Here is a 26,546-nt window from a genome sequence, read left to right as displayed (position 1 = left end):
GTTAATAGTGATCTGTCCAGAGAAGGCTGAAATAAAAGCAGGGTCCCAAAAAGTTAAAGGCACATGCATTTTCCATAGACTTCTTTAGACAAGGCTATAGCGAAAAATGTTGAACGGAATTGCACCAAATTCATCAGGAAGCTAGATCTTGGAACAAAGATTGTGCTTTTTGTGATATGGTGTAAATCTGTTCAATAGTTTTTGAGATATTAAGGGTAACAAATAATCACATATTTTTGCAGTTGGGCTCGCAAGAGTCTTGTGAGTGTTCCTCAAGAGTACAAATTAAAAAAATTAAGGCCTGTGATTGATAGGATTGTTTTCCCATGAGCCTTCACGCTCTTGTGAGAGACTCCAGTGAGTCCGGTGAGTTCCGCGAGTGCTCTGATTGGCTGGCTGCTGGCATTTTAGAAAATAAATGTCTGCCATTACTGTTTACTGTGAAAAATTGGAGGTGTGGTGGAACTAAAGTAAAAAAAAACTATATACGGGGGCAGCAGCAAGTCTTGCTTCCCCCCTAGATTTAGAGAATAGGTACCTAAGGGCTAAGTACTGTGAAGACATTAAATGTATATTGTTAACTAATTTTACAATTTGGCAAGACTCTTGCAGGATCAGGAATAGTAAAATGGAGTAGATAAGTTCTCAATACACTCTGCTAGTAGGAATGCATATTGTGGTCCTTGTTTTTTAAAAGAAGTAAGTAACATATAAGTACTGTGATGAGAAGAAGGTTCAATCTTTTTTTAAAGTGTTACGAACTTGTGAGTATTGTTGGATCCTGAAAAGTAGGAAGTAGTAGTTGATGTTTGAATTCACTTGGATGTGTACACCTATAACTGTAGGAAGGAGTCTTACTGGAAATAGTGTTTCAGAGTTTACTATTTATGCTCATTGGCTTGGATAGAGTTAAGGCTCATCCATCACCTGGGATAGAGGTCTGAATGGAGAGACCAATCCCTCCCCATACCCTACTAGGCACACCTATTATTACATAGAGAGGTCTTAGCAGAGAGGCCAGTCCCTCCATACAGCCTACTTTTGACACCCGTCATCTGAGAGAGGGATTTGAATATTGAGGCTAGTCCCTCCTAGAACCCCACTATGTACACCAGTTATCTGAGAGAGGGGTATGACGGGAGAAGCGGGTCCTCTCCATACACTGCGAGGCACACCCATTATCCAAGAGAGAGGTCTGAGTGGACAGGCTAGTCTCGCTCTCCACCCTACTATGCACACCCATCACCTGAGAGAGGTCTGAAAGAATAGGCCAGTCCCTCCCTGCTCCCTACCATGCATACCCGTCATCTGAGAGAGGGGTTTAAAAGGACAGGCCAGTCCCTCCCATACCCTACTGCATACCCATCATCTGAGAGAGGGGTCTGAAAAGACAGGGCAGTCCCTCTCAACACTCTAGTATACACACCCATCATTGCAGAGAGAGGTCTCACTAGAAAGGTCAGTCCCTCCCCACACCCTACTATGCACACCCGTCGTCTGAGAGAGAGATGTGAAAGGAGGGGCTAGTCCCTTTCCACACCCTACTATGCACTTTATCCATGAGAGAGGTCTGAAAGAAGGCCCCAGTCCCTACCCAAAGCCTACTCTGCACATCCATGATTACAGAGAGAGGTCTCAGCAGAGAGGTCAGTCCTGTCACACACCAATTACGCACACCAACCATCTGAGAGAGAGAGAACTGAAAGGAGAGGGAAACCTTCCCCAAACCCTAATACACACAGCTATCATCTGAGCGAGAGGTCTGAAAGTAGAGGCCCATCCCTCTCCACACCATAGCATGCACACCTATTATTATAGAGAGAGTTCTAACTAGAGATGCCAGTCCCTACACACCCCCAACTATGTACACCTGTCATCTGAGAGACTGATCTCAAAGGAGAAGATAGCCCCTCCCCACACCCTACTATGCACACCCATCATCTGAGACAGAGGAATGAAATATGAGCCCAGTCCCTCCTCAAGTCCTACTACACACATCCATCCTTTCAGAGAGAGATCTCACCAGAGAGTCCAGTCGCTCCTCACACTCTTTTATGCACACCCGTCATCTGAGAGAGGGGTTGTAAAGGAATGGCTAGTCCCACCCCACACCCTACGATGCACATCCGTTGCCTAAGAAAGGTGGGTCTGAAAGGAGAGACTAGGCCTCCCCACACAGTACTACACATACCCGGCATCCAAGACTGAGGTCTGAGTGGAAGGCCGGTCCCTCTCTGCACCCTCATACACACACCCATCACCTAAGAGAGGGTCAGAATGGAGAAGCCAGTCCCTCCCTGCACCCTACTATGCATATCCCTCATCAGAGAGCGGGGTCTGAAAAGAGAAGGCAGTCTCTCCACAAACCCGAATACACACATCCATCATTACAGAGAGAGTGCTCACAGAGACTCCAGTCCCTCCACACAACCTACTATGCACACCAGTCATCTGAGAAAGAGAGGTCTGAGTAGACAGGCCAGGCCCTCTCCGTACCCTACTATGCACACCTGGCAGGTTCAAAAGTTCCAAAAGGAACAAATGTATTATGGTAATTACCTGCCACCCCCACTCTCTACTATGCATACCCCTCATCTGAGAGACTGGTCTGATAGGAGAATCCAGTCACTCCCTGCACCCTCCTATGTATACCCATCATCTGAGTGAGGGGTCTGAAATGAGAGGGCAGTCCCTCTTCAGACCCTAATATGCACACCCATCATTACAGGGAAAGGTCCCACCAGAAAGGCCAGTCCCTCCCCACACCCTACTATGCACACCTGTCATCTGAGAGAGAGGTGTGAAAGCAAGGGCTAATCCCTTCCTACACCCTACTACACACATCCATCATCTGGGAGAGCTGAAAGCAGATGCCAATCCCTCACCAAACCCTACCACACACACCAATAATTACCGAGAGAGGTCTCAGCTGAGCGGCCTGTTCCTCTACACATCCTACTAAGCACACCTGTCATCTGAAAGAAAGGTCTAAGTGGACAGGCCAGTCCCTCTCCACATCCTACTACACACACCTAGCGGGTACAAAAGTTACAAAAAGTATAAAAGTATCATTGTACTTTCCAGCCACTATGTAAATTGGAAAACAAAGTAGCACACTCATCTGATGATGTCATCAGTGATGTAATCAGTGATGTCAACAATGATGTCAGCAATGATGTCATTACTGATGTTATAAATGATTTTATAGAACATGTTATGAGTTATGCCACATGTGAGGTCATAAGCAGTGCATGGCGGGTGCAAGTTATAGTTACAAGTACTAAGTGTAACTGCTGAATGTCTTGTTTTTTTTGTTCAGAACGTTAATATTGTCAATTAGAAATCCACCTAACTATAGCGTTACTTTAACGTTTGGCTTTTCAAGTGAAAATAAAGTGCTCCAATATTGCTAAGTTTTTTAAGCTTTTTTTGTGTCTTGTTTCAGGATATAAAAGAAAAATACAAAAGCAATTCTTCATGCTGGTGTACTCTTTTCAACAATGGGGATCACCATTCCACAGACAAGGCAGCTCAAGTCACTAGTGGTGAAACATGCGTCACTCTTGTCTCCCCATGCTTGAAGAAGTTCTAGGGGAATCTGTTATGAGGATGGATGACATATTGAATTGTGGCAGGAGATGTAAATGCCACGTCTTTAGAATCCTGCTTTCTTTTGAGTGCAACAATTCGTTTTTGATACCAAGCATTAAGTTGCTTTTGCATCGATGGTGTTTCAAAAAATACTTCCGCCTACTTTCCCAGTTCGCCAAATACTGTGCAAGTGACCAATTTAGCCAACAGTTTCTTCTCTTCCGGAGGGATGGAAGAAAGCTGCAACACAATCTGGTGGATACTTGTGATGTATTTACAAGCCCTGGCGGTGCAAGGGGCCTGTTCATTCCTGTGGTGTATCCAGCCTGCTAATCACTGCTATCCTAAGCAGCTTGCTCCCAAATAATGCAGCTTTTGCAGTGGACGTCCTGTAGCTAGGAGTATAGAGATATGCATAATATGTACAAGAACTATTTGACAGTGGAACGATGTAGCCACAGGAACCAACGAAATTGTTCCAGTTGTGTGCGCAGATTTTGGAATCCTCCACCAAGGAAATAGTCTGGACGTGTGATACCAGTTCTAAGCACGCGGAATCAAAAAAGCTTAAAATGTGGACATTTTGAAATGCACCCCTTCAGTCCTTAATTTTATTTCCGCTTAGCAAACCACTGCCTCAAACAATAAAAAAGAGTTTGTTTTCTTATCAAGCTCAACTGATTATGAAGGGGCAGATCCGGAAAAGGAAATCCCACCTCCCGCTTTCACGATACTCCCACAATACGGAAGCATTGTTTCTATGGGCGACACATCCACGAATCATGCATACATTTTATATCCATCACCATTATGGCATCTCAGGCAGAGAATCTTCTTTTCACTAGGATGAGGATGATATTGTGATGGTGTCTACCACATCAAGGGCGTTTGCTCAATCACAGCATGAAAAAGTAAGGTGCATATGAGCAAGGACATGCAGTATTTTAAGCAAAACGCGCCTAGCACGTTTTTTTTATCGCCGCCAATCGCCGGATTTATTCGCAGAGTTAACGCACTATTAGCAAAGTTCATCTCTAATGCGATAAAATATCCAGCGATAGCTGATAAATGCGTGAATATTGCTGGAAATCCAGCGATATTCACGCATTAATGCCAATGGGAACCTAACATGACAATCCACCCCCCATTGAAAACACAGGTAAGTAATGTCTTGAGCAGGCGTTAGATTCTGGCGATAATCACGCTTAGCGTGACTTTTTTTATCGCACAGCCTGCGTTGTTAATAGGCGATAGCTGTGTTAGCAACTGCTTTCAGTCGCTAACAGTTTGGGTACACCCACTTTGCATGTCATTAGCGATAAATATCGCTGACATGCAAAGTGGGCCCCAAACCGGTCGCTATTGCCTGAAAGCTGTCGCTAACTGCTGTTAGAGACAGCTTGCTAATAGGGCAATAAAAAAATCGCTGATTTAGCGGCAAAAAGTGCAGCTAAAGCGGCAATGAAGCCCTTGCTAATATGCCCCTAAGTTTGTTTGTTGAAATGTATTACACATCCTGGCAGTGTAAAGAAGGTTAAGGTCCTCCATGTCCCATGTACTCTGTGTGACGAAGTGCTACAACATCAGCATTCTGGCAAATACTCCTTCAGAACAAGCATGATTAAACATAGGAAGGTCATGCATTCAATTGAGCCCTCAAGACTGAAGATACAGAGTATGCAATAAGCAGAGGAGGAGGGTATTTTAAAACCTTAAGTTACCAAAACCGTCTAAAAAAAAGTGTACAAAAATGATTATGGAAAAAAAAAAGTTTTCAAATTAAGAACCTATAAAGAATATATACATTTTTTAAAAAAAGAATTCTCAGTGGGTTGTCTGCAGGCCAGACCCTGCAGGCAGGTCCTATTGTATATGGCAGAAGACCATGTCTAGCAAAGATCAGATGCCCACGGAGGGAGGGGTGCACATCTGAAGGCCAATAGCCAGGCCTTAAGCCCCACGACAGCTGCGCATGGCCACAGGCAATTCTCAGGGTCAGTTGGGATACAAGTGAAGGGTAGTGTGCAGGGTCTACCAACGCGGAGGGTCCTGAAATTAATAAGGAAGAGGGACAGGGAAACAGAAACATCAACGTCAATAAAACCTGCCCCCTTTCACACAAATACTCAATTAATTGCTCTAGAATTTTGCACTTACTTCATATACACAAATAGATTTTAATTGGAGTCAGCAATAATTATCAAAAAATCCCCTTTATTAGGATATATAACTTTAATGCAAAATGTATACATATAAACAGACTGCTTGTGAATATGAAGTAAATGCACTGCTAATGACCACATATGTTACATCACTCATGATACCTTATATGAACTCATTGATGGCATTGCTCATGACATCATCCAATGATGCTAATATTTCCAATTGACCATGTGCACTGAGTGTGAACAAGGAAAGGTTGTGTGCCCATCCCTCTTTGAGCAACTAAACCACAATGCACATAGGTTTTGGAAATGTACAGAAGGGGCTGGTTGGTGAGGCTGTCCATAACAAAAATCTACAAGAATGCGTTCTTGGTTGCGGTGTGCACTATTCACAGCAATTCATACTGAATTCATCAAAATTTAGACCACAGTTTGCTCCTTTTACATTCATCAAACATTTATTTTTTGATCATCATATAATCATTTCATTATTTTTTTTTGTGGAAAACCTTTATTTACACCACAGTAGTACACAGCTATTAAGCCATACATCCCGGAGGCTAGGCAGCAAGTCATTATGCAGCTTGAATGGTGCACACAGAATAAAATGCAAAATCGTACAAGGTTTATTTTATTTTATGTAAAAAGAAAAACAAAACAGTAAATAAGAAGGCACCTAAATAGTGCAAGAAGGCAAGGCAAAGGGACATGAATGCGATATTTCCCCGTTCCAGGGGAAGGCTGGGTCAGTATACGGAACAGTAGACCATACGACCAGAACATGTGTGTAGATAACGGGGGGGGAAGGAAGGAAGGACAATTGTACTGCAGTCATTCGGCCGGAGTCAAGAGCTAAGGGGATAATCGCTCCTCCAAGGGCGCTGTGTCTGGCGGAAGGCAGATGTCACCCCTATACTCTTTCCAGGGCCCCCAAATCTTGTTCCATTTCTTGGGCCTACCCCTGGCAACATACACCGTCTTCTCCCAGAACATGCACCAGTCCATGTTAGTCTTCCACATCTCTACTGTGGGGGGCAAAGCCGCTCCCCATTTCTGAGCAATATCCCTTTTTGCCACCATGTAGCCTAGAGTGACCCAGTGAGTCTGTGAACTGTTATAATCTGTGGGGCCCCACACATTAAGCAGGCAGCGCCGGGCTTCGGCCAACAGGTCAACCCCAGTTACTTCGCCCATCACTACGTGTATTCGCCTCCAATATGTAGCCAAATCATTTCATTATTGTTAGTACCATACTGCTAGTAAATAATGGATGTTTTTTACAACACAAATAATTCTTTCTTCAAAGTTTTGTTCATGTACAAAATATGAACATATAACAAACATGTGAAAACATATTTCTTTATCAACAAAAACATTGTTTTCTGTTCATTTGTCATGCCCGATGCATTTCGGGACTGTAAGGTCCCGCTTCTTCAGTGGACTATCTGAAACCCAAATGAAATATTCAGATTTAAACAATTATATTAAACATGGAGTATCAAGTTCAACCAACAACCCTTCATGCACTGTGGATTGTAATGTACCAATTCTGGTATTTATACCAATTCATTGTGCATACTATATCCAATCAATAAAAAAAGTACGTTTTATTGATGTGTCAAATCATTTGTATATCACACATGCCAATGCCATGGTGAATGTGTTATAATTAATTTGTTGTTATACCACCAAATGTTTACCACTCTGAGAGTTAAAGTAAAATTGCACAGTGCCTACCTCGTATCGAAATCTGCAACCGGATATTCATAATGTCAAAAAATAAAATCAGAAATGATCTGTAATACAATACAGTAAGATGAAGAGTCAAAAATAAGGTGCAATAGAGTGGAAAAACCAATCAATACAATGTTGAAGTCAGCCCTTTGGGAAATAAATTCTGCTCGCTCACCTTTAAAGCATAAGATTTCCTCAAAATAATCTGCCCCACGCCCAGTGGAAGACTCATGTAAAGTATCAACAAATTCGAAATTACAAGCTGTCCGGTGTGTCATACAACTAAGCAAAGGAGAACGTTGTTACAATATTGCCAACACATTTGATGTCCGCTTACCGGTAGTTACGCCTGTGGCGCTTCCTGTATGTGGTTCAAGGGGTCTGTGCAAATAGTGCTTAGCGTGCCAATAAATGTAGAAAAGAGCAGTGAAACAAGCCTGCGACGTAAAAACTAAAAACTGACTTCTATTGAGAAAGTGTTCTTAATCCATGTGACAAAGTGTACCTCTCATCAAACATAATAACCCTGAGGCTGTCCTTAAGCCAGACCCTATGGACAACCCTCTGCAGGTGATTAACATATGCCAACATACCGTTCTCAGCTGTGAACAAAGAGGGATTGACCTCAGGGCATGACCTTCAAGCAGACCCTGAGACACACAATCTCTGAGCGGCTTACCACCTTCACCTCGATTGCATTCGGTCAAGTCCTGAACCCAATCCTCCTCAGGTATTAAACCTTTTCCTTGCAGAGCTGTCATCCGTGACTCAATGCTTAGTCTGCAGAGCCTGATGATGCACCATGCCATCTAAGAGTGAGGAATCATACTCTCCAAAATGTTTAACCTTGTGCAGTGATGGTTGGCCGTAGACCTTGGCTTTACATAAATACCTGCATCGGATCCGTGGTGCAAAATGTGTGACAGGAGAAAATATTCGCTCTGTCAATCAGAATCAAATAAGTTTTTGATTTTGTAGTCACAGAGGATCTGCATACCAGTACCATGGATCCTCCGTGACTAATCGATCCAGCTAGCTCTTAATTTTTCTGAGGGTTAACCACTCCATGCCCTGCTCGACCACCTTTTTACAATGCAACAAAATAAACAAAAGCACAATCCTCAAGTGAAGATCTAACTTTGTGTCAATTCAGTCGCTTTTTGCAAATCAATGAGTAGTTGTTGCTATGGGAGTTAAAATGGGAAATAGCAACTTTGGGGACCCCACCAAACTGCACCTTTGGGGACTCCACTCCTCCCCTTTTTCTTTGCCCCTGCTTTATGGATTTGGGTAAACCTTTCTATGAAGGACCCTAAGTGGATTAATTTTATTGTTGGAAAATTCAATTCCCGACGCGGCAGGGTCTTGAGCCCAAAAAATGTCTACGGACTTGATAATTCTCGCTACGGTGCCTGCTCGAATCACGGGTTCACACTCTGCAACTCCGGGCAATAGCTTGCTTAATCTCCACTATGGCCCCCCGCGGCGGGATGCCTTGCTTTCACCTTGGGGGTGCCCAGTACGGGTTATCTCACAGGGAAAAACCAGGACGGGTTCCCAAAGCAAGCGCTTCGAGACCGTTGGTGTTAATGCGCTAAATAAATATAAATTACATTTACATTTACATTTACATATTGATTTGTTAAATGTCGCTAAAAATATCAAGAAAACAAAAAATGCCTGTCCTATAGAAACTCACAGCTAATATAATATTAATATATTTTTTGGTTTCTTTATGATTTGAGTAGCATTTTAAATATGCATGAAAATTGGCAGACATTTAGAATGCAAAAACAAAAAAAGAGAGGTCAGATCAAACACTTGATCAGTTTAAGCGTAAACTACATAGACCACAATTCAGGGAGTCAACACAAGATTAGATTCTCACACCCGATTTGGGTGATAAAGAAAGCCCTCACACACTGACCTAGTCAGTGTCATGCTTCATCATCGGGCCCCACCGACAGAGGCCGAATGCCTCTGTGGTGTGCTTCGACGCCAGAAAGACTGCGGAGCAGGTTTTTTGTGTGGGGAGGGCGTGCTCTTGTTTACAGTGAAGTATTAAAAGTGCCTAAACCAAGGGTATCGGAAAAATATATTTAATAAATGATCCCTGAGGCACAAAAATAAGGAGTATTATGTGTCTGTATTTATATGCCAAGGTTCAAGGTTGGTAAAATACAGAATATACTCAGTTCATTCCAGTCAACATGTTTCAGCCATAAGGGTGGTATATTACCGTGGCATTCATCAGGACTATACCCCGGCGGTATGGGCTCTCTAATCACCCACCCTAACCTGGGGACGTGAAAGTGAAAAGTAAAAAGTGAAAAAAGTGCAAAAAAGTTGTGGAAGAGTAAAGATACTCAATTCCAAAAATACTCCGTAATTTTGGAGTGTAACTGCACCTGAAAATAAGAAAAACACATAGACAGACAGAAGACAAACATAAGCAATGTTAATATGAGCCTTCCTGGCTAGTCACAGTGCTCCATGAAGTGTGACTCAAGTGGTAAATCCCAAGGTAAACATAGATTTTATGCACCATCCAGATAGCCCCTAAGGATATTAGCAGATATCTCTGGGAAGTGATGTGCTAGAAAAGTGCTATTTACAAGAAAAACGATTAAAATGGGGGATTTTAAAAAACGCGATTGCGTGTACTCCTTATGAAGGGATCAATGGACCTAAGAGGTCTGTGCCCCTTCAAGTAGGTATTAAATGGTTCGTGTCTCACTTTCAAAAGGGGCGCTACTCGCACCATGGGTCTCGGGAGGGGGTCGGAGCGACCTGGCACATCCTAAGGATAGACAACAAAATATATATACAAATGGTACAATGGCGTCGCCCAAACAAGTACTTAGCTCTGGTCACAGAAGGCGTAGCAGTATGTGTGTCATCGTAACTCACGGCCTCAGCGCTTCCGACCCGCTGATCAACCTAGTAGTGACCTCCAAACCGGACCCCGAAGATAGACAACCGGGGCCGGTAGAATTGTTTTTAAGCACAGCACAGCAGTGGATCTAGTAATAGCTCCTTCAAGCAAACGAGAGGGAGAGGGAATCGTGGGAACAGAAATGCAAGGGGAAAACAGAATGGGATTTCCAAACTCCAAAAACCTTCATCATTGAATGTGCAACAATTGCCCTGAAAGAAAATTATTTCTCCTTTAAAGACAAACTTTACCTTCAATGCTCGGGTACCAGCATGGGCAGCATTTTTGCTCCAAGTGTGGCGGGTTTGTATGTAGCTGATTTTGAAGCTAGACACATCCTACCCACCTCCCAACCCTTCTCATCTTCAATGCTTCTGTGGAAGCGCTACATAGATGACATTCTGTTACTATGGACTGGTAATGATACTGATCTCGATCTATTTCTCAACTGGATCAACACTCTAGACCAGAATCTACGGTTCACAAACACCAAGAGTAGGTCGGAGATTGTCTTCCTGGATGTTGAGATTTCTGTGCAAGGAACAGGCCTTGTGACCAAGACACATCACAAGCCTACCGCAAAAAACAACCTCCTCGAGTTCAATAGCTTCCACCCACGCCCCCTGAAGGAAAACCTCCCCTATGGGCAATTTCTTAGATTGAGGCGTAACTGCACCTCCATCTCGGACTTCAAAGAACAGTCCTTGAGCCTCACTGAGAAATTAAAAGACCGAGGATATCCAACACAAATCCTGAACAAAGGTTTCAAGAGAGCGAGGAACCAACCAAGAGAGGCACTCTTAGAGGAGAAAGTCATCAACCAGAATACAGTACCCCTCACGTGTGTCACAACATATAACAGTTTGTCTAACCTGATGAAGAAAACCATCAACAAACATTGGAGTATTCTGACCTCTTTTAGAGAGAATTGGGAGAAACCGCTATTTTCTTTCAAAAGGGGCCGTAGCCTTAAGGACTCTCTTGTGCACACCCGTCCCAAAGAAAAAGTCTCAGAACCTACACCTACAGTCACCAGCTCATGGGGGATGCCCAAAGTAGTAGGGCATTTCCCGTGCTCTAATTGTAGTGTCTGTCATCTGACAGAGGCAACCAAAACCCTTTCATTGGAGGCGGGCAAGGTATGGACCCAAAGGGAACATACCAATTGCAACACCACGAATGTGGTATACCTGATCACGTGCCCGTGCCAGCTACGGTATGTTGGCATGACAACGCGCAGAATAAGACAACGCATCTGCGAACATCGGAGCAACGTCCGATGTAAAAAACTAACTACCAAGCTGAGCCGCCATTTTTTGGACAGCAACCACACTACCAATGACATGAGGTGGACGGTAATCGAGGAAGTGAAGGGCTCAACGAACATCACTAGTAGACTTTTTGAAAAGGAGCAACGTTGGGTGTACCGTCTGGGCACCCATATCAATGGGCTCAACGATGACATTCCGTGGAGCTCAGTACTGTCTTGTTAAGAATATACCCTACACATCTACCTCAACCAACCGGTTTTATTTGCATATTTGCAATAAGCCATGATGATTCATTCCATGGACTATCTGTGCATACACAGATCAGTCCCTACCCATAGGATTTTCTCTATATACAATGCATTGCCTCCAACATAGTTGTATTCATTGTTAGGCAGTGTATGCATTACGGGTGTAAATGGTTTTTCATACACTAAGGCTCTGGTGCACTTTCACTGCCTTTTCAGGTAATTTAAGTACATTTTTTACAGTTATGTACATTGTAGTAAAGGTCCGCATATAATGCACTACGTGCTGTTAGGCATAATAATCAACATTAGCGCTACTACGCGTCCGGTCCTTCAGGACCTAGCCGACTCCCAAGCCCCTAACTGTCATCCGAATTCCAAGCCTCGCGTTGAGCGAGACGTAGGTGGGCGTGTGCGTTTCAAGCCTCTCTTTCGGCCTGACACGCCCTCCCGGAAATAGGGCGCACACGCGACCGCTGTGCTTAAAAACAATTCTACCGGCCCCGGTTGTCTATCTTCGGGGTCCGGTTTGGAGGTCACTACTAGGTTGATCAGCGGGTCGGAAGCGCTGAGGCCGTGAGTTACGATGACACACATACTGCTACGCCTTCTGTGACCAGAGCTAAGTACTTGTTTGGGCGACGCCATTGTACCATTTGTATATATATTTTGTTGTCTATCCTTAGGATGTGCCAGGTCGCTCCGACCCCCTCCCGAGACCCATGGTGCGAGTAGCGCCCCTTTTGAAAGTGAGACACGAACCATTTAATACCTACTTGAAGGGGCACAGACCTCTTAGGTCCATTGATCCCTTCATAAGGAGTACACGCAATCGCGTTTTTTAAAATCCCCCATTTTAATCGTTTTTCTTGTAAATAGCACTTTTCTAGCACATCACTTCCCAGAGATATCTGCTAATATCCTTAGGGGCTATCTGGATGGTGCATAAAATCTATGTTTACCTTGGGATTTACCACTTGAGTCACACTTCATGGAGCACTGTGACTAGCCAGGAAGGCTCATATTAACATTGCTTATGTTTGTCTTCTGTCTGTCTATGTGTTTTTCTTATTTTCAGGTGCAGTTACACTCCAAAATTACGGAGTATTTTTGGAATTGAGTATCTTTACTCTTCCACAACTTTTTTGCACTTTTTTCACTTTTTACTTTTCACTTTCACGTCCCCAGGTTAGGGTGGGTGATTAGAGAGCCCATACCGCCGGGGTATAGTCCTGATGAATGCCACGGTAATATACCACCCTTATGGCTGAAACATGTTGACTGGAATGAACTGAGTATATTCTGTATTTTACCAACCTTGAACCTTGGCATATAAATACAGACACATAATACTCCTTATTTTTGTGCCTCAGGGATCATTTATTAAATATATTTTTCCGATACCCTTGGTTTAGGCACTTTTAATACTTCACTGTAAACAAGAGCACGCCCTCCCCACACAAAAAACCTGCTCCGCAGTCTTTCTGGCGTCGAAGCACACCACAGAGGCATTCGGCCTCTGTCGGTGGGGCCCGATGATGAAGCATGACACTGACTAGGTCAGTGTGTGAGGGCTTTCTTTATCACCCAAATCGGGTGTGAGAATCTAATCTTGTGTTGACTCCCTGAATTGTGGTCTATGTAGTTTACGCTTAAACTGATCAAGTGTTTGATCTGACCTCTCTTTTTTTGTTTTTGTATGACTAACCGGGGACTAAGAGAGTGCCTCATTCTCCCTACCTCTCCTATTGTTATTGAAGACATTTAGAATGTTCAACTGACTGTTGGCATAATCAACTTTGTGCTGATTCATCAAGGGAGAATACATTTGCATGGGTGTCCATAAAGTGTTCATTTACCAATAACTGTAATACTGTTTCAGGAATCAGGATTTTAGCATCAAACAAGGCAAGCGGTTAGCATGTTTGTTTTCTATTGCTATTTCCAATTATAATGTGAGATCTTCATGAAATCTGGAAGACTCTTATCATGTCCAGCTTACTCTTAATAAATTACGTTTCATGTAAATCCATCAAGGAGGGGCGGAGTTAAATAGAGTGATCAAAAGAAGTGTTCCTTCGAAAATGTTCATGATGCTGATTAACAAATTGGCAGGATCCCTAACAGGTTGTTAGGTTTTTGAGCCCAATGCGAAAATCTCAGATCTCCAGAAAATGTGACAAAGAGCCAAAGTTAGAGCGGGGTCACAAATTCTTTTATTTGCTGATATCATTTTTGCTGTATCGTAGACTGGTAGGAAATTTGGCAGAACATTCCCATGTTTACCTTACATTGATGGTGCTCTATGTACCAATGAGTGGGGGGTCATCTCATGCTCTGCTCCTGTTTTACTGCACAGAACAGCCAACAATACTCTTGTTCAAACTTTTGGAAATACATGGAAGTTTACTGCTCCGATATCTCCACTCTTTCCTTCAAGAAGGAAGCAATGTCACCTCTGCTTGAAGTCACTTTACAGGTGTTGCATTTAAGGGAAAGCATGAGTTCAGAAAACGTCCTTTATCTGGCCTGCTAAACTGAACCTCAGTAAACAAAACTATCAAGCATGTGTTTGATAAATTGCACAGTTTTAATGGCTCCTGTTAGAAAATAGGCTGGCCTGTTTCTTAGACTTTAAGCTTCCATTGCACACTGAAATATATTCAATGCAACAACAGCTTATGTCTCAGGTTGGTGATGGATCTAAATATTCCAGTTTCCAAGAAGAACACGGTTGATAACACTGCTTTCTTCATTCAAGTTGCCAAAATATTGGATTCCCTACCTGCAAAAAACAGAGCCATTGAGAACCACACGGACTTCGGAAGAATGGTTAAGACTTGGTTAATCTCACTGTGAACCATCAGATAATCTAAATGTACCTGTTCGCAAAGAACTGGGCCAACACAAATTGTGGACTGCCTGTCTATAAACAGATGCCCGTGTAGTGTCCTTTGAGATCAAGGAAGAACCAAATGAGCGCAATCATATTAATAAGATCAGGTAATAAGGCGTACGTAATGGAATGATCACCACAAATTGAAGAGATGGTTCACTCCTTCATATCTTACTTGTCAAACGTGAAAAACAGATATTTGCACTTACCACATAAACAGTAACTCACCTCAGATAAAGCTGACTATATAACCAAAAAAGAAAAGGATAATCGTTCCTGGTAATGTTACCTATCAAAGGACTATGATTCAACATCATAGGCAACCAAACAGAACATGAATGATGCTACAAAATGTAGTACCTGCTCATATGTGACAACCATGAATCCTTGTATAATTTTTACATCCTCAGATTGCATGCTACTCCACCAACTTTCTCCCTCTATATTCTAATTTCCTGCATGTAACATTGGACTTGACTTAAAATGTGATGGTTCCCTCTCCTCCTTTCTATAGATTTGCCCTTTTTTTACACACTCTCCACCCTCTACATTCCTTAAATTCAATGGGGCATATTTACAATGCCAATGCAGCAATTTAACCCTGCCGGAGTGTCACTTTTGTGATGCTCCGGAGGTGCAGTGTGCTGGACCATATTTACAAGGCCACTCAAAGCCACCTTGTGAGGTTTTTCATGGCCTTGTAAATATGTATTAAAGCAATGTCTTACTCTGCATGGAAGGAAGTTCCATGTGTGTTGCTGTGGGTGTTCCCACACAGTATCCATGGTTTTTGACACTGCCCCAGATTAAAAACATAGCATAAGTCTGGAACAGCGCCAAAACTAACGCCTTCCCAGAGCAGGCATATTGAGGACAAATCTTTACATTTCTCCTCATTTTTTCCTCTTTCCACGTGTCCTGCAGAAAGCACACTTAGAACGAGGAAAACTCCTCCTTTGATTGTTTTTGTATAGGAAGGTGTCCCTACTTGCACAAAAACAATCATGCCAACATCACAGACACCCTTGCACCATGGTGCAAGGATGCGTACGTTAGTAGCTCGGCTGCAGTTTGTGCACCGGCAGAGAGGACAGGAACATAGTATTTATCCTGGTGTACCTATAATGTTCTAAAACAACTGTGCTTCCAATTGAACTTGGTCACATCCCCCTTTGGGCACACTCTTGTCCTTTGTTAAGGTTGAGAAATTAATTGCCACAACTTTAGTGGTTTCCTTCATTAACTTCTTTTTATTGAAATTATTTTCATTTAAAAATTCTTCGTTTGCATTAATGATCATTAATATTCATGAAACTCCAATGCATTTCGAGCTTTACTAGCTCTTCACCAGGGAGTGAATCCTACAATAAAAGCATTATACACTAGTTTATATGCAATCCTTTATGTCAGCTTTGCAAACCTGTATACGTTTAATACATAAAACTATGCCTCAGTGAACAAACTGAATGCCCGTTTTGTGCCTGAAAGTGCTCGTAGTGAAAAGTAACGTCGATGTGATGTTTCACATGCTAATAATTCGAGGTATGAACTCGAGTTTCATACTCACAAGTTCGCAAATTCCATGTCAAAAACTGGGATCTATGCGGGTAAAAGGAGACATGTAAACGAAACAGTTCAGAAACACGTTCACTTGTGAACTTTAAATAACGTTTTTCATCCTATAATGTCAACTGCTAGTTTTATTTAATCTATTTTAAACCTACTCTTTTGCTGTGGCCCTAACTAATACAGTCATATTCTAATTAAATGACTCAGGACAAATGTTGTAAGAGAATGGCCAAAAGAACTTTGGACGATTTCTGACACAATTTTCCACAACTATATATGCTGATATTTCATTACGGAATCGAGGATTCATTTTATTTGTTAGTGGGTCTGCAACTATTTTAGTAAAACTCTAGTGACATTCATACTTATGTAAATTCCAAAAGCATATTCCCCTAGATTCATCTGGAGCTATAATGCATAACTACTCGACATTTTTTCCTCTTCCATTTATGGAAATGTAAATTTTCCAGCCGTAGAATGATGGTAATTATTAATTTGCTACCACTGGCAAAGGCAAATTACATTATATGCTGAATGGTATCACTTAGAAATATGAAATCATTAGGATAATAACATGGTAGAAAACGAGTGTCTATTCATTGTATCCACGATTCCTCAGTCCCCCACATTCCTTCTAGGAATATTTTTATTCCATTTCATAAACCTCTCTTAGGATACTGATTTAAAAATAAATACAGGCGAATAAGTCATGTTATGCCTAGTATGAAACTAAAGTCAAATGTATGTGATTTTAGTTATAGAAATAGGTGTTGGGTTCAAACTAGTATTTTGTAGGAGCAGTAAAATATGGGAATTTGATCAATATCTCCAGTTTACTATCTTCCATCAAGATGAAATAGTGTTCCCGTTCCGGAAACACCATCCTTTTAACATTTGAATGGTTTGAGTACCAGTCCATATATGTCTCTACGGGGCATATTATCAAGCACAGCGTTAAAATTATCGCCATATTAGTGATAATGGGCTTGATAATATGCCGTAGAGAATTCCCATAGAAGCCCATGTTGACACCAGAACATGGGCTTCTATGGGAATTTTCAAGGGCATATTATGAAGCCCATTATCGCCGCTTTAGGGGCAGTTTGCTGCTGCTAAAACGGCGATAATTTTAATGCCGTTTCTTGATAATATGCCCCTATTTTTATATGTGTTGGACGAGGGTCATATACGGAGGCATATGACTGTAGTTTCAAAAAGACAGGGGACCCCACATCAATATAAGGCAGGTTGACGGGGAAAAACCAGAATCAAACAAGGAAGGGAACCTGCCCTGTAATTTCAGAAAAGTGGCCTACGAAAGGTCCAAAACACTTATTACACTCTGACCCCTGGTGGATATCTCAAAAATGGAAGGACAACTAAAACAGTTTTATTAGAAATTCATTTTTTTTCTTTTTCGTTTATTTTTAGTGGTGAGAACATACCATGTTCAGGAGAAAAAGTTATAAATATAAATTGATTAAAACATTTTTACAAAAAGGATTAAATTCTATTAATCGCCCATACTCCCACAACGCATACCACCAACACACAGAAAACAATCATTCATACATCATACAACACTCCACACAATAGCCACAGATGCATATGTTGGGTAGGGACAGATGACATATAGTCCCGTGTGACCCTCCTTCCCCCCACCTCTCCTCTGCCCTGATGAAGGTGTAGCCCATGCGGGGCTATACACCAAAACGTGCGTCAGCGTTTGTTCCACTCTAGGAACCTATTAAACCATCTGGGACTATATGTCATCTGTCCCCACCCAACATATGCATCTGTGGCTATTGTGTGGAGTGTTGTATGATGTATGAATGATTGTTTTCTGTGTGTTGGTGGTATGCGTTGTGGGAGTATGGGTGATTAATTGAATTTAATCCTTATTGTAAAAAATGTTTTATCAATTTATATTTATAACTGTTTCTCCTGAATATGTTATGTTCTCACCACTAAATATAAACGAAAAAGAAAGAAAAAATGAATTTCTAATAAAAATGTTTGTTAATACATAGTTGTCCTTCCATTTTTGAGATATCCACCAGGGGTCAGAGTGTAATAAGTGTTTTGGACCTTTCGTAGGCCACTTTTCTGAAATTACAGGGCAAGTTCCCTTCCTTGTTTGATTCTGGCATATGACTGTAGACTTACAAGCAGGCTCTTTTCCATGTCTTCAGCCCTATCACTAGCAAAAGAGTCTGAAACAGGATATCAACTAAGTAGAGTCAAAAGATATATGAGACTTGCACAGTGCCTTAACAAATGGGTGCTATATAGCAGTGGAATGGATATTAACTTGACCAACTGGATGCATTGCTGGTAGTAATGTGTTGCACTTGTACTGAATTTAGGGCCATATTATCAAAGAGCGGCGATCATATTATCGCCTCTTCAGCGGCAGGAAACTGCAGCTAAAGCGTCGATAAGGGGCTTGATAATATTCCCTTGAGAATTCCCATAGAAGTCTAGGTTCACACCAGAACCTGGGCTTCTATGGGAATTCACAAGGGCATATTATTAAGTCCCTTATCGCTGCTTTAGGCAGTTTCCTGCAGCGAAAGCAGCGATAATGTTATCGCTGTTCCTTGACAATATGGCCCCTAATTCTTCAATTTCTGGAATATGTACTCCATTTACCATTTGAATTTCGGGGAGGGGCTTGTGTTTGCTTCCATTGCATACCTACACTGTATGCATCAGTTTTGTCGCTTGGAATTTCAAATTTGAGTTATAGTTTTTTAATCTATCGGTTTGGCTATTTTCAGTCAATTCATCTATAATGAAAGTACAATATTCTGTCACTTCTGATTCAGAGTCTGCTGGGTGTCAGGTATCTTTAAGTTTGATCGGGCAAAGCTCAGGCCCGGTGCAAACATTTGGATGTGAGAGGTACGGTTAGAAACCAGAGACTCTGCTTTTTCCACTGGTACCCTCCTTAGTGGATTCCTGCTCAAGGATTACTGCAGGAAAGTGATTCCAAGCAAGAATCTACCTAATAGACAGCAGGGAGTTTTGTAAGTGGGAGCAATCTCCAGGCACAGCTAATTACCATTCACAAACATGCCGTGTTATTCATGCTAGTCCACTTAGAGGAATGTACCCTAATTTGTCCCCCGCTGGGGATCCAATCCCACTAGATGTCATGAATAGATTTTTTGTTTTTAGAAAATAGAATAGGGTAGATTCAGCCCATCATGACAAGAGTCTGCACCTCTCACTCCTGAAGTCCAACAGACTTTTTTATAGCCTAAATGGCAGATTGGGTGCATTACCCCAAATATTCCACCCAGAGGGTCAGAAAGCCAACTAGATACCAAGGATAGTTAAAAAAGATAGGGGGAGGACCAGTCCGTCCGAGCATCTGCCTGCTCCCTACACCCATGGAACCTAAACGGCCTTTGTGTTCTGCAGGAGGCAGAATGAGAGTTTAACACAAATATGGCCAACACAAGAGGGCGGAAGCTACACTAGGCAGCATGAATATAAAATAAAAGGGACAAGAAAGCAAAAAAGAGAATCAAATGGGGTCAGCCCATTGAGGCATAGGGCTGAACACCATCCCCTGTAGACTTAACAATCATACTGCCATCCACTCCAACAGAAATGCACTTGAAAAACAACAAATAAAGTGTCAATTTTGTTATGGTGTATAACCAAAAAAACAAAAATTGCTTTTTGTGGTTAGGTCCGTAATCCATAACTGGTAAAATACCAGGAGTTTTCCTTGGTTTAATAGCCAAAACTCTAGCTGATGTTAAGAATGATGGACTACAATAAAAAAGATATGAATTTTTATCTTCATAAGTTAATACATTGGAATAATGAAAAACTTGAATTAAATAAACAGAAGATGATATAAACTATAATAATTGTGTACACCCAGTGATAACGTATGTCATATGATACAACCAATTTTTATTTGTGTATATATATATATATATATATATATATATATATATATATATATATATATATATATATATATATATATATATATATATATGTTATTGTTGAGGTGCAGGAACCCCCTTTGATTGGCTGGATAAAGCATTGAGAACATGCTGTGGCAGCCATTACAGGACTCAGGAACATGTTCCCAATTGAAATGCATTGTAGTGAAAACCTGATTTTGAGGATCACCAAAAGGAGCATAGAGAAAGTGTGATAACAGATTTTAATCACAATATAAATTGTGTGTTAGTGGTGCCGTACTAATTTTAGGAATTGTGGTCTATTCTAAAATGATTTTACCCTGTGTGAAATGCTGATCCTCTGCTGGGATTTGATGAACCATGTTTGAGAGAAAACTGGTTTCTCTCATTATTTTCTCATAGAGGTTAGGGAAGGTGCTCCAGAAGCTAAAATGAGAGCATATTTTCCACAAATTCACACAATCTTCCAAAGCCATGTGAGAGTAATGTCTGAGATACTGAGTAAAACATGTATTTTCAAGATCATCCGCAGCCTGTCACTTGAATCCCAAGTGTTCTACTGTAGCCTGCCACAGTGTTTTAATGAACAGCTACAGCGCTAACACGACTAAAGTATGGCACAACTGAAGCCATATTGATAGAATCAACGCTGTAAAATTGAAAATATTTCCTACAAAAGATACTGTAGTAAATGAAGAAATGAGGAAGCTTGATAACGTCTTCCAAGATGGCCACCCTAGGAAAAAGCGCCTAAACGTAGCCCAAATATCACAAAAATAAAGCCCTATAATAGAAGTGTGCATAAACCTCAAGTAACTTGTGCGACAAATAATCCGTTTTCAATTGAATGAAAATCATAAAAATAGCTAACTATGTTAAAAATCCTTTATTATTTCCTTTGATCCTTTGTTATTGCTATTTTAGTACTCAGAAAATGTATTCTAATTTTAGCTTTCAAGGGCAATATCATAATTTCTGTGAGAAAAAAACCCTTATTTTGTTCATTTCTAAAGGAAATGCTTTAGGTTTTATAATTTTAATTCTATCAAGATAAAAGCAGAATGTTAGCACTCTTGTTGTTCATTAGAATATGGTGCGGAGGCAGGTGGCAGATACATAGACTAGGACACAGGAAGGCAGGGGGAATGGAATGGGATAGAAGCAGCAAGTAGACCACACAGGGCATTTGAGAGAGGCATTTAAAGCACCACAGACCATTCAGGGCAGGTGAGGTACTTGAGCAGGGCAGCAAGCCAACCATGCAGGACTGGCAACGGACACTGTGGCAGCACAATGAACATTGGTGGGCGTGGCAGTGGCAACCCAACAGACAATGGGAGGCAGGGGGATGGAGTAGATAAACAGACTCGAACAATCGAGGACTGGAAAGTGGTGGCAAGAGTAGCAAGCTGACTACACAGAGCAGTGCAGTTCCTTTCACACTATACTCCAGAATGAGAACATCTGAAAGCAGTATGTTGATCATTACAATGAAGTGAAAGGAATCAGTATTATTGAGTTTTCACCCCCTCACTTAGCTATCCATGTGGATGTTCCCCACACAGAGGTCTACCAGAGCTGTCAGGAGAAAGGCATGCCTGTGGAAAAGAAGATCTCTGTTCACTTCCTGAAGAGCACTGAAAGAACTAAGGGGCATATTATCAAGGGGGTTTATCTCCACTTTTTTGGCTTTAAAAGCCAAGAAAGCGGAGATAAAATTATCTCCCTATTACCCAGCTGTCGCTAACACCAGTTAGCTACAGCTAGTAGGAGATAGCAACTATCTTGGGCCCCGCTTTGCATGTCAGTGATATTTATCACTAATGACATGCAAAGTGGGCGTGCCAAGATGTTAGCGACTGGAAACAGTCGCTAACATCGCTATCTCCTATTACCAACTTTTGGAGATATTTGCGCGAAGCGCGAATATCTCCAAAAGCTAACACCTGCCCTGAGCAGTTCTTAGCCATGTTATCCAATGGGAGGTGGATAACATGGCTAAGAGCATTAGCTCGGTAATGCATGAATATCGCTGACTTTTCAGCGATATTCATGCATTGCGGCCGTTTTTTATCGCATTTGCGATAAACCTTGGTAATACCAAGGTTTATTTGCGATAAAAATCGCCGCAGGTCAGCGGTAATTTTTTGTCTCTAACCAAGCAATAGCGATAATGATCGCTATTGCTTGGTAATATGCCCCGAAAAGACTTCTTTCCTGCCCCCAGATCAGTGAAACTAGTGACGTTTTGCAGTAGACTGGCAAGGAAGCCCAGGATATTGAGAAGGTCCTGGAAGACATTGAATATATGAAGTTTGACAAAGGATCATGGCTCCAACAAGACAGTGTGATTCTGCATGAGCTCAAGATGAGGGCTGAGGATAAAATTGGTGTGGCCGATCTCTTGTTGATCACCCGGTACCCACCAGAAGTGACTATTGGAGCATATGAAAGTGTCAAAGGCTACTATCAATGTAAAACGATTCTTGGGAGGAAATATGCCCTGGGCTACAACGCAAATATCAGTTTGAGGAAAAAGTGCACGGCCCAGAGATCTTGATACTGGATATGAATTCCTGGGGCCTCATTTATGAAGGCCTTGCGCCACTGGTGCGTCACTTTTTCCCATTTTAAAAGTGACGCACCGGCAGCGCAATACCTTCATAAATAATGCCCCTGGTGTTGTTGGAGGAACTTTTGCTCAAGGCTCTGGAACTTTACAGCCTTCAGTAAACAATTGAGATAGAGGTTGTGAGCAGGTGTTCCTCCTTTTCAAACTGATATTATTATTAGAGGATAATTCCTTATTCAAGTAAGCACAATAGTACAGGTTATTATGAGTGAAGTTAGTTCTTTTTGATTACCACATTTCTATGATCATTTCACTTGTTTTTAGTTTTTCTTAAAGGAGTCTTTTTTAGCAAGAATGAACAGCCGACACATGTTTTGCCCTATGTGGCTAATAGGGCCAGGGTTTTCTCAAGGCTGCATTGGAGAAGAAAGAAGAGAGTGTCAATAAACAGGTACTGGGTTTCCCCTAGGATATGGGGGACACCATCCGAGTGAACGAAGTGTTGGAAGCTACAGAAGGGAAAAATTATTGTGTGTGAGGTGAAGAATTTAAAACAGAGATGTGTTTGTGACGGAAGGGGTTTATTTAAGCCAAATTTATAAAGGATGGAGTCAACCTAGCCTGAACTACAATTTGTATAGACATGCTTAGATTCCAGAGAGAAAAAAGTGATTGGGAGAGGGAAAAAGGAAAAGAAAAAGAGTAAGAAAAAATGGTAAGAAATAGGACTGGTGCTGGCAGACATGAGTTTAGCAATTGAGTGGGAATAGTAAAAGAGTTAGCGCGGTGAGACGAATGTTGCTCTAGAATATTCGATAGATCCTCATTGTACGAAAGTGAATATATAGCCATTTAAGTACCGAGTGAGGTCATTATGACCCGGAAGTAAAGTAACTGACGTCACAGGAAAAGGGAGTTTACGAGTGAAAGTGCTAGACAGCAAACATTGTCACCAAACGTACGTTTGCAGATTCGGTCTGAAAACAAGTTGATGCCGCTAAAGAGGTCAATTGCAGTTTATATATACACAGAAGTTGAACAAATCATCAAGGGAGGTAAAGGCAGGTAGAGCATGTAAACACCACCGCCATATTGGAAAGGTAGTTAGCAAAGGTAAAGATCGAAGCTCGAGTCTAACCAGAATTGTGTTTCCAGGATTAATGAGGTATTGATGGGACATATCTGTGACATTTTAACAGCAAATTTGTACAACTGAGGAGGTATTTTGCAGATTATGTCTGAAAGGGTTGAAGCAATGGTTGGAGGGAAGAAGTCCAAAATAGAACATATGGACATACGTTGGAATAATTATTAACAAAAGCAAAGATGGGGAAACCAGATAAAAAACATGTGTCTAATCAAATTTTAGTGTGAAAGGTTAATACAGTGTTTGCGAGACATCTCTAATGGCGTCCGCAGACATGATGCTATTCTTGTGGATTTAAAGTAAGAGAGAACTTCGATATGCAGAGACCAATAAGGAACAATTGCGTACAAGTGAGCCTTAAAGTAAGTTGTTGGTTTATCAGAGGAGTATACAGAGATCTCGCAAGTTGAAAAAGTGCTAGGTCGATGTAAAGTTAGACGGGTAGTTACATACTAGCAAAGTAATATATTGGCTAAGATCAAAAAGGGGGTCTATCTTGTGTTGTTCTAGACTTATACTAACATAATAGCTTAGCTTGTGACAACCTGTATTCCAAAGCAAAATCTAAAAATGAAGGACAATATGATCAAAGCAGAAGTCCCAACGTCAGGTATTTTAAGATGTAGAATGAGGCATTGTAGAAAAGCCAGAAAGGTTTAACTGAGCTTAGGTGTGATGTTAAGTTATTGGTGATATGTTGATGAGTTGAGTCATATTAGGGGTATCATGTGTGACCGCTTGGCGGTTCGGGCTGGACGGTTCCCATGAGGCACAGGGTCAGACTGATTTGCATTTGGCCATGTCTGAGCTGGGGTGGTGTGGAGTGCAAAAAAACTATGGATTTGGGCTCTCTGTTTTGGGGTGAATGTATGACATTGGTCTGCATTCTGTCCATCAACTGTGGTTATTGCATTTGTCAGCCCGAGTGGGATGGGTATGCTCAGACGTGAGTCCCATGCTCTCCACACCCCTGGATTCAAGCAAGCCGGGCTGAAGATGGCTGGAATGCCAGAAACCGCTCCTCTGAAGCTTGTTTTTGGTCCAGGGAAGGCATGGCTTGGCGGTTCAGGCTGGACTGTTTCCATGAGGCACAGGGTCAGTCTGATTTGCATATGGCCATGTCTGAACTGGGGTGATGTGGAGTGCAAAAAAACAATGGATTTGGGCCCAGATCTCTGTACTGGGGTGAATTTATGACATTGTTCTGCATTCTGTCCATCAACTGTGGTTTTTGCATTTGTAACCCCGAGTGGGATGGGTATGCTGAGACGTGAGTCCCATGCTCTCCATACCATTGGATTCAAGCAAGCCGGGCTGAAGACGGCTGGAATGCCAGAAACCGGTCCTCGGAAGCTTGTTTCCGGTCCAATGAAGGCATGGCTTGGCGGTTCAGGCTGGACTGTTCCCATAAGGCACAGGGTCAGACTGATTTGCATATGGCCATGTCTGAACTGGGGTGGTGTGGAGTGCAAAAAAACGATGGATTTGGGCCCAGATCTCTGTACTGGGGTGACTGTATGACATTGTTCTGCATTCTGTCTATCAACTGTGGTTTTTGCATTTGTCACCCCGAGTGGGATGGGTATGCTCAGACGTGAGTCCCATGCTCTCCAAACCACTGCATTCAAGCAAGCTGGGCTGAAGACGGCTGGAATGCCAGAAACCGGTCCTCGGAAGCTTGTTTCCGGTCCAGGGAAGGCATGGCTTGGCGGTTCAGGCTGGACTGTTCCCATGAGGCACAGGGTCAGACTGATTTGCATATGGCCATGTCTGAACTGGGGTGGTGTGGAGTGCAAAAAAACAATGGATTTGGGCCCAGATCTCTGTACTGGGATGAATGTATGACATTGTTCTGCATTCTGTCCATCAACTGTGGTTTTTGCATTTGTCACCCCGAGTGGGATTGGTATGCTCAGACGTGAGTCGAATGCTCTCCACATTACTGCATTCAAGCAAGCCGGGATGAAGACGGCTGGAATGCTAGAAACCGGTCCTCGAAAGCTTGTTTCCGGTCCAGGGAAGACATGGCTTGGCGGTTCGGGCTGGACTGTTCCCATGAGGCACAGTGTCAGACTGATTTGCATATGGCCATGTCGGAACTGGGGTGGTGTGGAGTGCAAAACAATGATGGATTTGGGCCCAGATCTCTGTACTGGGGTGAATGTATGACATTGTTCTGCATTCTGTCAATCAACTGTGGTTTTTGCATTTGTCACCCCGAGTGGGATGGGTATGCTCAGACGTGAGTCCCATGCTCTCCACACCACTGGATTCAAGCAAGCGGGGCTGAAGACGGCTGGAATGCCAGAAACCGGTCCTTGGAAGCTTGTTTCCGGTCCAGGGAAGGCATGGCTTGGCGGTTCAGGCTGGACTGTTCCCATGAGGTACAGGGTCAGATTGATTTGCATTTGGCCATGTCTGAACTGAGGTGGTGTGGAGTGCAATAAAACAATGGATTTGGGCCCAGATCTCTG

Source organism: Lissotriton vulgaris, chromosome 8, assembly GCF_964263255.1.
Source record: "Lissotriton vulgaris chromosome 8, aLisVul1.2, whole genome shotgun sequence".
In the NCBI taxonomy this organism is placed as follows: domain Eukaryota; kingdom Metazoa; phylum Chordata; class Amphibia; order Caudata; family Salamandridae; genus Lissotriton; species Lissotriton vulgaris.
This window is presented reverse-complemented; position numbering follows the sequence as displayed.